The following is an 18,032-nucleotide window of genomic DNA, read 5'->3' as shown; positions in this document are numbered from 1 at the left end:
GAAAAGTCACTGGCTCCATTGATGGTTTCATATTCTTGGAATTGGTTTCAAGATAACAACCAACTTGCCTGACAAAGGTTGAAGGCTACACTGAGCGAAACGCCGCACAAATAACACTAAAGATGGGAACAATAGTCGAACGAAAACAAGTAATACAAATATATTCTGTTGTTTACTTGTTGATGACCCTCTCTGGTAACTTTGCATCAGCATCTTCCAGCACCTTGCATAAACAAATGGAATATGCTGAAGCGAAGGCTGACAGATGATTAATTCAAAAGATGCAATTCTCCCTCCCCATGTGGAGAATGGTTTTCTATTTAGAAAGCCTTTCTCAACATGGCGAAATGTGGACTATTTCACATTGACATAGCATGTTGAAAGTCATTTTCAGTTTTAAATATTTTACATTTAATGAATTTCACGAAATTTCATTGAAAATTGTCATCTTCTGACAGCTTATTGGATAATCGCTTTGTCATCTTCCAACTGCTTACATAACCTGATAGAAAATGCAGGCATGAAGTTGCTGAAGATTAGGTTGTAAACTGAACAAGTACCATATTTCGCTTTATCAACTCAGTTTTGCCTTATTAGCATATAAGACAATTATTTTAAATGTGACATAAGCATTTTCATTGATTGTAATATCGGTTCTGAGTGAAGTAGCCATTTTTCTTAACCACTTGTCTTCGTTATAGATATTACTACCTGTGGCTAAAGAAAATGGTCACTTTGCTCAGAACTGATATTTATGACAACTTTAAATGTTTATATCTCGTATTAAATATATTTTTTAAATGCAAATAAATAACACATAAGTAGACCAGGTAAAATTATTTTTGATTCATTTCCAAACGGTATTTCCTTTAAAATAATTTATGTTAATACTAACGATTGTCAGTATTGATGGTGAAATGAGATGTGACATTATTCTCCTAAGTTTTACAATTTTTGACATGAACATTGATAATTTGGATTATACAAACTACTATTCTCGTTTTCATTGTTATGCTTTGAAATGTTTTGGCTGCAAGTACCGCATTAAAGTCTGAGTGCAGGCCTAGGCGAAGTTGTGTCCCAATAGAGAAATGTGTTGTGAGGCAAGAGCAGGGAAGAAAGAGGGAGAGAGGGAGAGAGAGAGAGAGAGAGAGAGAGAGAGTTTCAGTGGGTTTAATGATTTATAAACTCCGTCAAGTGGTCAGCTCGCCTGAGAGATGGTCTCTGATTAGGCAAACTAGAAAGGATGTTCACTGCTACAACCAATCAGCAATGGTGTTATAAAACAAACACTTATAAAATCTCAAACCACAAAATGCCGCTACATGAGAATAGTAATCAAACTAATCCAACTTATTTTTTATTTAAAATCGAGTTCAAGTAAATTAAAAAACAAAAAGGTGCTTGTTTAAATAAATTCGATAGATTGATTTTTTTTAATATGTCGTTTTAAGCAAAACAAATATTGCGTACTTAATTGCCATATAGAAAATAGTAATATATCCAAAAATTAAGAAAATTCGCTGAGTAGAACAATTGTTATTGAGAAATAGTTGGCCGAAACGTCTGAAACAACAAAAATAGATGAAAATAATTGTCCGCAAATAAATAATACAAATTACTCATCTCAAAAAGAATTCCAATAATTAAATATTAACTGCTATTGTGTTTTTAGTAAAAAACAAAAAAGTTTATCACTTATAGGCTACAAATCTCAAGACATTATGGTGTAATCTAAATTTTGCGTACCGAGTTATGTGCCTTGTGAGTGAACTTTTCAGTGTCTACTTTATAACATCTAAGAAAAATTCTATTTTACCCAATTTTTCATGAAATTACTTTTAATTACAAATAACTTTCTACTCATTAAATTTTCGTAACTCTATCTAAATAAAAAAAAATTAAAAAAACACACACACACAGCAAAAACAAGCATTATATGAGTTAGCTTAGGCAAGTTGAATGGCAGTGGTGGGAAAAATGTAGTCATTTTTGAAAAAAGAAAAGAAAGAAAAATAATGGTCGGCTGAACACTAAGGAAGATAACTCCAAATCATATTTTAAATAAAAAGTAACTAGGAGTTATCTACCTTTGTCGTATACTACTTATTTCCCTTGTTGCTAATTCTATCTTGTCTTTTATCAATAATCACCGAATGCCATAACTTATTTAAGATTATTCTTTCTGCTAAAACATTATTTTGATTAAAATTAATTTGCGCATCATGAGACCCATTTCGTTGTAAATAATTTATAACATTCAAATAGTAAATTATCGAACAACGGCCATAACTATCAAAATCAGAACGCTCGCCATTTTTTGACATAGCTAAAACCTTGAATTCAAAAATGTATGCCAGAATTTTTTTTTTTTTTCGTAGTAGATACTGGTTGAAAAGGCGGCTAAAATAGCGGGTGCTTTCGTCTGCTCTGATCTTGATATAGCTTAGCATGGAAAACACACACAATAAATAAATATATATGTTTTATTTTTTTATTACCGTTTTATCTGTTTGGCTACATGTTTCAGATGTTGGACCATGTTTACGATCCAACAGAGGCTGTTGGATCGTAAACATGGTCCAACATCCGAAACATATGTAACCAAACAGATAAAACGGTAATAAAAAAATAAAACACGTATTTGCTCTGCAATAGTATTGAGCACTCTCTTCAAGTTTTTACTAATTACCACTTTTACCAACATAAAAGTTAAAGACGACATGACAATATTGTCTGCTCTTTTTTTTTTTTAAGTTCCAGTAATAATCGAAATATGGTCCCTTCTGATGAATGTTTCTTTAATGTTTTTCATTTTTCTTATGATCTTATAATTGAAAATGTAAGAAAGATTTTTTTGTTGTTGTTTGAGAAAATACTCAAACGATTTTTGTATAATTTTTTTTTTTTTATAATGGTTTTATTTTTAACTACAGCCCAAAGGCCAGATCCAAGCACCAAAGTCTTTAATTCGACGCACAGAGCTTTTATGGAAAATTTAGGAATAGAAATGTGTGAAAATGTGTGCTGGTTCTTGTTTTTGTTTAGAAAATGATTTTAAAAAATAATTTTTGAAGGACTAGTTCCACTAAAACGAAAATCTAATAAACAAAACAGTATAACATACATCCGGGTCATTTCTCTTTTATTTATTTTTTTTTTAATTTGGTCCACGTAGTTCTAAAAAGTCAGCAATATCACGGCCACCGAGAGTAAGCATTATGTTCTACCCCCCCCCCTTCTTGCTTCATTCAAAACTTTGGAGATCCCTTCACTATATTACAGTTTCGTTTCGACTTATAAAGATGGCGATTTTCATTTCCACATTTCACATTTTGTGATAAAACTTTTTTGTATATTATTTCAGTTTATATATAATTCAGATTATTTCAAATAAGTCTGTCAGAAATTGATGTAAGTCATCAATTTCACATTTTGTGATGAAAACTTGTTTTTTTGTATATTATTCCAGTTTATATACAATTCAGCTTATTTTAAATATGTTTGGAAAAAATTAACAAAATTGATTCATTGTTTGATTTTTGAGAAACTTTTAAAAATCGCATTGTTTTCATTGTTTATGTCGAAATTAACATTGGTTCTATTTTTTTCCTTTTTTTTTTGCGCACAATTTAGTTTACACACAAAATGATGCAAATTTTGTGTAAAAATTTGGCGATTTTGTAAAAAAAGATGGTGATAGCTACTGTGTTTTGATGTACTTAATGTTTCTCGAAAATACACAACTTTTAATATGGAATTTTTGTTGTTATCATTATTTACTATTAATTAGGTACAGGCAAAAATGAGCGGGCAAAAATAGGGGGACCTAGTTTTGAAAGCCGATTTATCATAATTTTTTTTTTAAATTCTGAAAAAAACAAATTATAGAGGGATATATTCGATTCAAGAATTTATTGTTTGACAAAGGAATATATAGAAGGGGATATTTTAATGTCCTTAATCCATGGATTTTCAACAATGGCTCATATCATCAGAGGAAATGAAATGCAGTTAGCAAAATGTTCAGCTGCGTATGGACGCTATTTTGCTTTTCAGCACAATTATTGAATTTTTTTTTTAGATTTTCGACTACTTTTTGATTGTATTTGAAAGATTAAAGACGAAAGTTTAATTCCTAAAGGAAAAAAATATTTGTACACGTGAAAAAAAAAAAAAAGTTATGAAAATGTTTTCATGGTGAGTTAACCAATTCTGCTACATTTTGAAGTTAAAGAAATTCATTGTAAAAATCCTTTAAAAGATGAATATTAGTTTTCTGGGTCTATTTCAAAGATAATTAGTAAAGTCCTAAGATATTGAATTAAATAAAAAAAACAAACACCTTGTTTAGACAAAATACAGCTTAATTAGCCCTCAAAAAGCAAGTAATTAAAGTAATTATGCCATTCGGCAAAATGCAACCGATAACAGGTTGTGAACACGAATATACGGAAGGCCAAAATTTCAGCGAATCAAAACGCTGTTTCAAAATGAAGTCATGATAGTAAAATGAGGTAGTGATTTCAGATTCTGTCCCCCCCCCCAGACGGTCATCCGTATATTCCTATTCTGAACGTTTGTATCAATTTTTATCATTTTTTAATTTAATCATTTTTTATGTTCCTGTTTTTAAATTAATTTTTTTTTAATTATTGTTCAATATTATATAAAAATTATGTTACGCCGAAAGTTTCACGTTCTTGCAAGCAAGGAAATTATTGAAATCTTGCATATAAAAATTATGCGAAATCTGTAATAAATTATGAGTAAAAATATTTTTGTGTGAAAATATTCAATAAACAATGCTTAATTCAATGGTAATATCGGTAGTTCGAGAAATTCATTTTTCTTTAAGTTATATCGAATTCATTAATAAAGACTTTAGGGCTTTTTTTCGAAATGTCCCTGTAAAAATTTTTTTTTTTTTATTGTTACAAATTACGATGCTTTATTTATATAAAAAAAGCAAAAATAAATTCTTGCGTTTTTTTATTTACTACTGAAAACCATAACTTTAGTAAAGGTATTTTTTGTTTAAACAAAATAATACATTTCCACTAAGATTTAAATAAAAATAATTAGTTCAATATATTCCGCGATCATTATTTGATAAATACTGAAAATTTCATTAAAATTGGTTAATTTCCTGATTTTTGGTGATTTTTTTTTTTTAAGTAAAGGGAGGGGTCAAAATGTTTATACATTTTGAGCAGCAGCATTCATTTTGCCCGTACCTACTGCTAATCCGATATTTATAATGCTTGAAAATAAAATAACAGTTAATTAAAACAAATTATTTAAGATATTATTTTAAAAAATAAAAATTGTAAACATGATTATATTTTGAATTTTTTTTTTTTTTTTCTATTTCCACCAACACCGAGTTAAATATAAGTTAGAAATATTCCTGGAAAATTCTAATTAAAATATTAAATGTTCATTAAAAATATTCCAGGAAATTTTAACTATAATATTAAATATTAGTTAGAAATATTCAAGGAAAATTCTAATTAAAATTATATTTTAATAACAAGTAAATCATTAATGAAACGATATGTTAAATAAAATTAAATTTTTTAAAAGTGACATAAAACGACATAATGAAGTTGTTTGAATGTTTTGTTTATATTTGTGCACCAAAACGTGTGTTTCAAGTAAAAACACGTATTACATAATGACATGTCGAAAATGAGTAAAAAAAATTTTTTTTTTTTTTTTTTTTTTAGTTACAAAAAACATTACTATTATCATATATTCTTAATTTACCATTTTCAAATTTGAAACCGTGGAAATTAACTGAATATAAGGGAGATAAGTCAGTTTGTCATTCAGAATTGAAAAAAACTGCATAATTCAATAAATTTTCTTTTTTTTCTACTAAATCATAATTTTTTTTAATCTTTTTTACTAATTCGTAATTACGTAATATTTTTTTATTTATTTATTTTTTTTTTTACTAAAAATACATTTTTTTAATATTCCATTACCGGTGATTCTTTTGTGGGACGCCGCCAGGACGCCAACTTGCCAAAAAGTATGCCTCGGGCCAAATTTCATTCCGTCATAAAAACAACTTTCTACAGAAAAAACAACTTATTTTTACACTTATCTCGCGAATAAACATGAAATTATATATTGAAAACCGTGTTTATTATTTTTAATATCCAACAACGGAGTTGAAGTCAATGATTTCGATTTTAAAACAAAACTAATTTTTTTTTTTTCTGTTTAGCGTACTCATGAATTATTTTTTCTAAAGAATACAATTGAATAAAGTTTATTTTTACAAGAATGTTCAGACATTTACCTAGCGAATAAGCATAAAATTATATAGGAAAAACCGGGTTTATTATTTTTTAAAAATCCAAATTATACATCGGGTATGAAGTTGACTTCCTTTTTTTTTCTTAAACGAAAGTGACTTTGTTTGATAAAATTGTGTTTGGCGTACTTATGAATTATTTTTTCTAACCCTATGTATAATTTGGATTCGTTGTTGGATATTAAAAATAATAAACACGGTTTTTAATATATAATTTCATGTTTATTCACGAGAGAAAAGTATAAAAATAAGTTGTTTTTTTTCTGTATAAAGTTGTTTTTATGACAAAATGAAATTTGGCCCATGGTATACTTTTTGGCGAGCTGGCGTCCTGGTGTCCCAAAAAAGAATTACCCTTCCATTACAATGCACCAGCACTTTTTTTTACAGCCAAGTTTATTGAAGTTTCCCAAATAAGGAAATATTAATCAGAAGGGATTTTTTTTTTGTTGTTGTTATCACAAGCGACCTGTCTGCTCTGCAAAAATGGAACTCCAAAAGAGTAGACGATGTTGTCTGTAACGAATCTGAATAATGTTGAGAAATAAATCGATTTTTTTTTGTTTTTTGCCTATTCAATTTTGTTTATTTAATTGTTTAAGTCATCTGTTATGACAAATTCAGAATTAAATTAAAAAGAAAAAAGATTTACATGCCTAATATGTCCAATCCTGTTAATTCGACAATATTGACAATATTGAGTATGAAAATAATAATTACGTATGAGCTGAGAGACAAAGAAAAGGCATTTATTTTTTTCTCTTTTTTCCTTTTAGTTTCTTTTTTCCTCCCCTTTCTTTTCTCCATTTTCTTTCCTTACTATTTTTCTTTTTTCCTTTTCTTTTCCTTTTTTTCTTCCATTTTACTTTTTCCTGTTTTGTTTTTCTTTCATTTTTCCTTTTTCTTTTCATTTGTTGTCATTTTCCTTTTCGTCTTTTTTTGCTTATTTTAACTTTTTATTTATTATATATGCATATAATTTTAAAATGGAAGCCAGAAAGCTGTATAGACATGAGAAAACTGTTGGAAAAATTAAATGAAATATCACTCAGCAAAATTTGTTTATTTTGTTTGATGAAACGGGTTTGAATGAAAGAATGCTGCCTACATGTTTTCATTTTAATTTTAATGATTTTTGAAGATTTGAATTGACAGATCACATGTACATTGCCTCTTTATGATACAAAGATGGAGTTATGCTCAGAAACGCGTGAAAAGCATTACACACACACACACACACACACACACACACACATATAATGACTATGTAGTAACAGATTACTGTTTATGTAAAAACAAATAAAAAATATATATATTATGGCTGTATAGGCTTTTAGGGTCTGGTTCAAAATTTTGGATTAACTGCTGAACGTCAATAAAATAAACAAAAGGAAATATGAATTTACATCTAATTTGTGTCCTCGGTTATATGAGGATCATCAAAGGGGTGTAACCATGGTTATTGCTTACTAAAAATACTTAATTTTTAAAGTATATTATTTATATGTGTGTATATGTGTTTGTTGGGATCAGAAAAACTATCTGAGAGTAAATGCTGAGGTTAAAAAACATTTTTCTTTAATGTGAAGTAGTCTTTATTCAGTTCATAAACAGCATAACTTCTTCACCAAGAAAATGATTACATTTACATGAAAAAACATATTACAATACAAGGTACTTTGGGTTATTTTAAACTATTTTTTATTGTTTTCATTTTCTAAGAACTCCTTTCAAACAAATCAAGAAGACTATTTAAAAATGTCAAAGTAACTTTTAGTTGAAAACAAAACAAATGAAATAATAAAGCAACACAAAATAAAACATCATCTAATTGAATTAAAATTATTTGATTGAATTAAAATTATCTGATTGAATTAAAATCATCTAATTGAATTAAAATTATTTGATTGAATTAAAATCATCTAATTAAATTAAAATTATTTGATTGAATTAAAATCATCTAATTGAATTAAAATTATTTGATTGAATTAAAATCATCTGATTGAACTAAAATCATCTGATTGAACTAAAATCATCTGATTGAATTAAAATTAAATTCTGAAATTCCTTTATTTGTTATGAAAGTTTAAATTTTGTAAAAAAGAAATGTTTGTTTTCCAAAAGAAAAAAAAAGTCACACACTTTCAAATGATGACTGTTCAAAACTATTTATAAATTTTAAATTCATACATTTTTAATATAATGACAACTTCCATTCATTTCAGAATTTTATTAATTTTATTTTAATTCAATAAATGTTCAGGTAATTAATGTTTTCTTTTGTTTTGTTGCATTATTTTACTGGATTTGTTTTGTTTTTACCTAAAAGTTACCTGAAACTTTGGCATTTTTAGATAAGCTTATCTTGATTCGTCTGCCCCTGTTCTGAAAGTTCTTCAAAAATGAAAACCAAAAAAATTCCCCACAATAACCAAAATGGGCAAATGTCCATTATGAACGAAGTGAAAACAAAAGAGGGCAAAAGAAAAAAGTAAAACATTTCAACGTGAGAAAAGGAAAAAATTGTGCAGAAGTAGAGAAAATGTGAAACAATTTTTTATTTTCCATATTATGAAAAAGGATAAGTATTTTGGAAATCATACAGACATGTCAACTCGATGTATACATATGGGCCCTCTTGTAGTTTAAGGAAACTAAAATATGGAGAAGAAAATGGGACAAGTCGTGTTACATCGGTAAAAAGAATGCCACCTGGTTGGATAATGAAATTGGCGTCATTTTATAAATAAAATGAACTATTGAAATTGACAATGTGTTTTTTATTAAATACAGGAATTTTAAAAAATTATTTTAAGCAGTTTGGATCTTTTTTATTGAATCACTTCCACATAATTTTATAAATAAAATGATAAACAAATAAAGATAACTAGAAATGATAATGAAGCGGTATTGAAACTGACAATAATAAAATAATAAACAGTTGATTTTTTTTGACAAACAATTTCCATTTCTATTTTTTTTTTAATTTTAAAATAAACTAAAATGTTTCCCTTTTTATAGCCAATCAAATTGTGTTACTAAAATATTTTAACTTTTAAAAGAATTCTTTTACAATAATTAATTTTTATATTTCAATATCGTTTCATTATTATCATTTCTAATTATCTTTATTCGTTTGCCATTTTATTTATAAATTACGTGGAAGTGATTCAATAAAAAAGATCTAAACTGCTAAAAATATTTTTTTTTTTAAATTCATGTATTTAATAAAAATTCTCTAAAAAAAAAAAAAAAATTGTTTCCTAATATTATCGATTTCAATATTTCATTTTATTTATAAAATGACGCCAATTTCACTATCCAATCAAGTGACATTCTTACTACCGGTGTAACATGAGTTATGTCCCATTTTCTTCTTCATATTTTAGTATCCTTAAAATGCAAGAGGGCCTACATTTGTATCCAAACTCAGGACTTTTAATATATAAAAAAAATCAATGATTGTCATGTCATTGTCATGCCAGAGAATATGTAAAAAAAAGTAATAATGTGTGGTGGTGGTGGTTTAGGGAGAACAAAGATGTGTAAAACGTAAACGTGTCGATGCAATTTCTGGAAACAGCTTTTCTTCCAATAAGGTGAATTATAAAAGACAAAAAAAAACAACATTCAAAATTCGTTTTCTTTATTCTTAATAATTTTATTCCCTTTCTCACCCCAACATTTCGGTACTTGTACAGTTTAAGACATTAAAAAATGAAAATAGCAAAAAAAAGGTTATATTGCATGTATCCATTATGGAACGAAGTTCTCAAAAAAAAAAATTTCACTTAATTTCATCGAGTAGTTTATTTATTTTTATTTTTTTTACAGCGAAAAACAATTTGTTATGATACCGAGCAAAAGGTGCGATTTTTAGGAAGAAAAGCTAGTAATAAAGATGGGGAGGGAGTGTCGGCGCTTCACATTGGGTTATTTCCCCGTGGTGTGTTGTTCATTAAATTCCATAATGGCTGATTTCAATGCACTCTCATAAGAACATGTTTTTCTGCTGTAAAAAAAAACAAAAAAAAAAACTATTCGATCAAATTAAATGAAATTTTTTTTTCGGAGATCTTCGGTCTAAAACGAATACGTACAGTATAACCTTTTTTCAATATTTTCATTTTTGAATGTCTTGATTAAACTGTACAACTACCTATATTCCTTTTTTTCTTCTTTTATGTAGAGCCTTTGTGTTTTTTTACCTTATTCAAATTGTAAAATGAAAAAAAAAATGAAATGAACGTTTCATATTTATTGTTTAAAGACTTTTTCAAGATGACAGGTGTAAAAACTAAGCATAGAAGTTAAAATTGAAAATATGTGGTGCGTCTATGACATGGAAAAAGATGTCTGCAATTTGTTTTCTCTGAATATCATTATTTTTCTACGTTTTACAAATCTGAAAAACGTATACACGTTTCCAAAACGTAACACATATTGAATAAAGCATATTTCACATGTGAACGATTTCCCAGTTTATTGTTATCACCTATATATTAGGTACGTGCAAAATGAATGGTCGATCCCTAAAATGCATAAACATTTTGACTCCTCCCTTTATTTAAAAATTTACCAAAATTCAGAAAATCAACCAATTGTAATGAAGTATTTATTTAATTAACAATCACAGAATATTAAGTACTTCCCACACTAAACACAGATTTACCACACACCCATATGTAACATGATATAACTGTAATTTAATATTATCACTACAATTTTTATACCATTTCAAAGACTAATTTCAAAAACTAATAATATTTTTTTAATTATTTTTACAGCATATGCAAATAATTAACATGCAAGACCAAAGTCGTGTCTATATTATCAATATGCTAAAACAACGTTCCTATATAGTGATCATTTTGAAGCCATAAACGCATCCGTGTTTAAAGAAATCTTGTAAAAATCAACTAATGGTCAGATTTTCATTAAATTTTCGATGTGCATTAAATTTTATTTAAAAAGCCATTCTTAACATAGGGAGGGGGGTTTGTACCTATTCTGTACTTTAACCTTACAATTGAATAATAAAAAACATATCATAAAACTTTAATTAAACGTGGAAATACGATTTAAAAAATAGTGCGGATTAGAAAGTTCATTAGCACCGAAATGTAGATGGAAAAAAATTATAAAAAAAAGGAAACACCTAGGATTTGCATCTGCTGTATTCTCTTTAATAATTATGATTTAATAAATTGTTTTTGTTTATTTTTTCAATAAATAAATTGTCAGTGTAATCAGTAATTTTAATAGACTTTTTCCACACTTAAAATGCACTTTTACTTTAATTTGAAAGAATGTATTTAATTTATCCTTACAACAAATTTAAGAATAAATCGAGTCATCGTGTATAAAAAGTAAATAAAAATTCCAATTAAATAATACTTCCTTTTTATTACAACAAATAGTTATACCTAAATTAATGAATATTTTTTATAATTTTATTACAACAAATAGTTATACCTAAATTAATGAATATTTTTTATAATTTTATTACAACAAATAGTTATACCTAAATTAATGAATATTTTTTATAATTTTATTACAACAAATAGTTATACCTAAATTAATGAATATTTTTTATAATTTTATTGCAACAAATAGTTATACCTAAATAATTGAATATTTTTATAATTTTATTACAACAAATAGTTGTACCTAAATTAATGAATATTTTTTATAATTTTATTGCAACAAATAGTTATACCTAAATTAATGAATATTTTTATAATTTTATTACAACAAATAGTTATACCTAAATTAATGAATATTTTTTATAATTTTATTACAACAAATAGTTATACCTAAATTAATGAATATTTTTTATAATTTTATTGCAACAAATAGTTATACCTAAATTAATGAATATTTTTATAATTTTATTACAACAAATAGTTATACCTAAATTAATGAATATTTTTTATAATGTTATTACAACAAATAGTTATACCTAAATTAATGAATATTTTTTATAATTTTATTACAACAAATAGTTATACCTAAATCAATGAATATTTTTTATAATTTTATTACAACAAATAGTTATACCTAAATTAATGAATATTTTTATAATTTTATTGCAACAAATAGTTATACCTAAATTAATATTTTTATAATTTTATTACAACAAATAGTTATACCTAAATCAATGAATATTTTTTTATGATTTTATTACAACAAATAGTTATACCTAAATTAATGAATATTTTTTATAATTTTATTACAACAAATAGTTATACCTAAATTAATGAATATTTTTTATAATTTTATTACAACAAATAGTTATACCTAAATTAATGAATATTTTTATAATTTTATTACAACAAATAGTTATACCTAAATTAATGAATATTTTTATAATTTTATTGCAACAAATAGTTATACCTAAATCAATGAATATTTTTATAATTTTATTACAGCAAATAGTTATACCTAAATCAATGAATATTTTTTATAATTTTATTACAACAAATAGTTATACCTAAATTAATGAATATTTTTTATAATTTTATTACAACAAATAGTTATACCTAAATTAATGAATATTTTTTATAATTTTATTACAACAAATAGTTATACCTAAATTAATGAATATTTTTTATTTTATTACAAAAAATAGTTATACCTAAATTAATGAATAATTTTTATAATTTTATTGCAACAAATAGTTATACCTAAATTAATGAATATTTTTTATAATTTTATTACAACAAATAGTTATACCTAAATTAATGAATATTTTTTATAATTTTATTACAACAAATAGTTATACCTAAATTAATGAATATTTTTTATAATTTTATTACAACAAATAGTTATACCTAAATTAATGAATATTTTTTATAATTTTCAAAAATACAAAAAGTAAATTATAATAATGTTTCAATTCCTCTATAAATTTTAAAATAAAATTTACTTTCTAGCATTTTGGACTTCCGTTGAATTTATGCGTGACACTTTTGCTGTTTTGATTGCACAAAGCTGGGTCTGTTATTAAACTTTTGCTCTTTGGGACTAATTAAGTTATTTATTGTACAAACAAGGTGTTTATTTTTTTCATTTAATTCAATATCTTAAGACTTTACTAATCATCTTTAAAATAGTTACAGTTAATATTTATCTTTTAAGGGATTTTTACACTGAATTTACTGAACTTCCAAATTTAGTTGAGCATGTCAGTTTGTGCCGCTGCAATGAAAACATTTATCATTATAATTTTTTTTTTTTTCACATATAAAATTTTTTTCCCCGTTGGGTAATACCTTTAGTCTTTAATCTTTCAAACACAACAAAAATAATCAGAATCTACAAAAAAAATTATGATAAGCCAGCTTTTAAAACCATGTCTCCCTATCAGTTTCCACCGTTAAATTGCACATACCTACTCTATATCTACGCATGATGAGGTTGGAAATGTCAGAGTAAAAATGAAATGTGAAAGATTGTGTTCAATGCATTTTGTTCTGATTAAACTTTTTCAGGAAGTGGTGTTTTTTTATTTTGTTTTTTTTGGAAAACTTTACATCTTTAAAGGATACGGTGAAGAATCATTATCTTGTGAAAAGTCATAATAGGTACCGCACATAAAGACAAGACTCTGAAAAAAATAAACATTATACCAGTTGTGATAGGAGGTATTAATTAAAAAAATTAACTAAACAATTTTTTTTAATTCAAGAAATACTTAGAAACTGGAAGACCAAGCTGTAATGAAATACAGATAGCAGCCATAAAGGAAACATTTATTCTTAAAAAGCCTTCAGATATAAATTCATGACGAAATTAAGGGCAAATGGAGGAACTCCCTTATCTCTAAAAACTGACTGAAGTAAAATAATTTTTAAAAAATCAATAAAAACCAAAACATTAATCAAAATGAAAACAAACCGCAAGATAAATCGGATAATTTTTGAAATATTGAAATTCAAAATCATATTTTTTTTATATGACAGCCAAAATATTAATAATACCCTCCTATAATTATTTATTAGATTTTGTTTTATATTACAGACAAAATATTATAATTATTTGAATTAGTCAGACTATTCTCATCTTGAGTGTTATTTTTCATGTTTTGGTTGATGTAATCTCCAACCTTTTTCAGGTGTATCTTGTTGAACTTTATAATCTTTCTGTCGAACTTGGGAATCTGGAGGTTGAAGGTTCAATCCTCAGTGCCAGTGATACTCAAAATATAGATGTGAATTATTTAGGATTTCTACTCGCTCATGGCTGACAGAACAAGGGCATGCTACCTCCATGGATTAAATAAAAAGTTTAATTTGAAATTCCCTGTAGATTCCAGAGTTCAAGATGAGAACAATGGTTTGTTTGTTTTGGGGTTTTATTTTATGAAGGAGTCACCAATTATCAAGGCCCGGAGGCCACTCATGGATAAGGTTAATGAGTGTACAGTAGTCAATAGTCAACATCTTGAAATTTGGAATATAGACTTTTTTCATTTATTTGTTTTATATATATATATATATATATATATATATATATATATATATTTTTCCCATCAACAAAAATACGAAAACAAAAAGAAATAAAATGGAGCATCCGACTAAACACTCATCAGACAGGTCTTAACACAGACCTTGGCCAGCTTAAATTCTACAAATACTTAAAAAAAATAATTAAGTAACACAATCACATACATATATTCTTATACGTATGTATTAACTCGTTCTTGTTCTATATTGATTTCAATATGTATATTACATCTTTTCGTTTTATAGCTAACGCATGCATTATTTTCTTGTTATTCTTATTATTACGTTATTTATCTTCATTATTATTATTATTATTATTATTATCATCATCATGATCATCATTATTACTACTATTATTTGCTATATATATGTATATGTGTGTATATTTTTTTTTTTTTTTACATTTTCACCCCAAACAAGGCACATTGCCACTGTGGTGTAGGCGGCTACTATTAGGGGCAGCAGCTACTGGGGTACTATGTTGGGATTTGGGCAGCAAGATGTTGGTTCACGTTACACTTGAACTTCTGCATGTCAGTACAGTGTAGGAAGCAGGGACCTGGAATGGAATTCCAGAGTCTAGCGGTTCTGGGGAAGAAACTACTGGAGTAGAAAGATCTTTTACATCTAGGGATCTCTACTGTGTGGGGGTGGGGTTTAGCAGCTTGTCGGGTATGTCAAGGGTGTCTACGTCATGGGAACACAAGTGTCTGTAGTTCGACAGAGCATTCACCATTAAAATACTTGTAGAACAGGCAGAGGGATGCAACGTTTCGTCGATGGGACAGAGGCTGAAGCTTAGATACCAGTTCAGGGCCTATCAGATTGGCGACTCTCTTTTGAACCTTGTCTAGGAGCGAGAGACTAGCAGCAGATGCACCAGCCCAAATGTAACAACAATACTCCATACATGGGCGAATGGTAGCCTTGGAGAGGTACAGGATACTTTCAGGCATCAGTAGTTTTCTAGCATGGTAGAGAGAGCCCACCTTCTTCGCAGCAGCTCTGGCAATGTTTTCAATATAATTGTTCCAACTCATGTTTCCTGTGAACGTGAGGCCAAGAAGTTTGAGAGATGTACTCTCAGACAGGGAGTCACTGGCCATTGCTATTGGTGGCAGAGGTTTCTTGTAATTATTAAATAAGAGAAAAATCCAGGTTGTCCTCGATGGTCATACACCTAAACAATATGATATAAATGCGGGAGTGCCTCAGGGGTCTATCCTTGGACCTCTATTATTCCTAATATTCATAAATGACCTCCCTCACAAAATTGTCTGTGAGATGGGTATATATGCTGATGACACCACACTCTATAACAGACACGACAGGAAAACAAATGGACACATATCTAAAGAAATGGCAGAAACACTAGAGGATGACCTCCAATCTATAGTGGAATGGGGACAAAAATGGATGGTCACATTCAATGTTGCTAAGACTAAACTTGTTTCCTTCAATAACTACAAGAAACCTTCTCTACCACCAATAGCAATGGCCAAAGACTTTATCTGAAAGTACATCTTTTAAACTCCTCGGCCTAACATTCACAGGAAACATGAGTTGGAACAATTACATTGAGAGTATTGCCAGGATCGCTGCGAAAAAGGTAGGTTCTCTCTATCGTGCTAGAAAGCTACTAACGCCCGAAAATATCCTATACCTCTATAAGGCCACCATTCGCCCATGTATGGAGTATTGTTGTCATATTTGGGCTGGTATATCTACCACTCGTCTCTCGCTCCTAGATAAGGTTCAAAAGAGAGTCGCCAATCTGATAGGTCATAAACTGTCATCTTAACTTCAGCCTCTGTCCTATCGACGAAATGTAGCATCCCTCTGGCTGTTCTACAAGTACTTTAATGGTGAATGCTTTGACGAACTGCAAGCACTTGTACCCCCTCTACGTAAATACCCCTGACAAGCCTGAAAAGCAGCAAAATCCCACCCCTTCACAGTAGGGATCCCTAGATGTAAGAGAGCTTTCTACACCAGTAGTTTCTTCCCCAGATCTGCTAGACTTTCGAATTCCCTTCCGGGTTCCTGCTTAAATGAACTGACTGATATGCAGAAGTTCAAGTGTAACATGAACCGACATCTTGCTGCCCAACTCCCCACATAGTACCCCTGTAGCTTATGCCCCTGATAGTAGCTTCCTACATCAAAGTGGCAATTTGCCTTGTTTGGGGTGAAAATGTAATAAAAAACAATAATAATAAAAAATCTTAAATTAATGTTAAAAATGAATAATGAAAACTAATTAAATGGTTATAAAGAATTCTGGTTGAAGTAGAAATAAATTTAATAAAATATTTATATATGTAATAAAATAAAATTTATAGATGTGCAAAATTTAGGTTTAATCAACAAAGGTTATTACTGTAAACAAATCAATATTGCATTTATGAATATCCGCGGGCTTAGAACTAATTTAGATGACGTTGAATCATTTCTCCCAGTAAACACCCCAGATATCTTAGCACTAAGTGAAACTAACCTACACTCCTTTAAATATAAAATTACTTTATTTATCGTTATAAGTTTTATTTAAAAGGATATTTATTAAAACTGTGAATTGTGTTTTTTATCTTGTTTGTCCCTGTACACACTGGATGATGTCACAAAAGGGTTATCATTCATTAAAACGGATGAAAAACAGCAAGAATATTCATTATGATGTCATAAAATAATGACGTCACCCATTAAAGAACATAGACAATCTGTTACTGTTTGAGTCATCAATGATCTATGTGATCAGGAACTGTGTGTGCCTGTATATATATATATATATATATATATATATATATATATATATATATATACACGCACACACACATTAGTCAAAACCATGTAGACGTGGAGTGTCTTGTATACAGTGGCACCAAAAAGAAAGTCCACACTTTTAATTTTTTCAAAAACCGAAAATTTAAGATAAATTGAAGGTAACTGTTTAAACAACCTATGCCTTATTTGATTCGCCTTTTATTTATAATTTTCCCTGTTAATATTTGCCTTTTAATTAAAGTATCCTAGTGTCCATGTCAATTAAAAAAATTAACTTCAAATTAAGAAAAAAAAAGAAAGTGGAAAATTGTTATTTAAATGTAACTTTAGAATATTAATGCAACACAAATACAATAGGAACACAACGATTTGGTAGCTTGTTTGCAATTTGACAGCCTGCAAATTACATGAATAAG

Source organism: Euprymna scolopes, chromosome 8, assembly GCF_053919585.1.
Source record: "Euprymna scolopes isolate OS-2025 chromosome 8, ASM5391958v1, whole genome shotgun sequence".
NCBI classification, from domain to species: Eukaryota; Metazoa; Mollusca; class Cephalopoda; order Sepiida; family Sepiolidae; genus Euprymna; species Euprymna scolopes.
Note: the sequence above shows the minus strand (reverse complement) of the source record.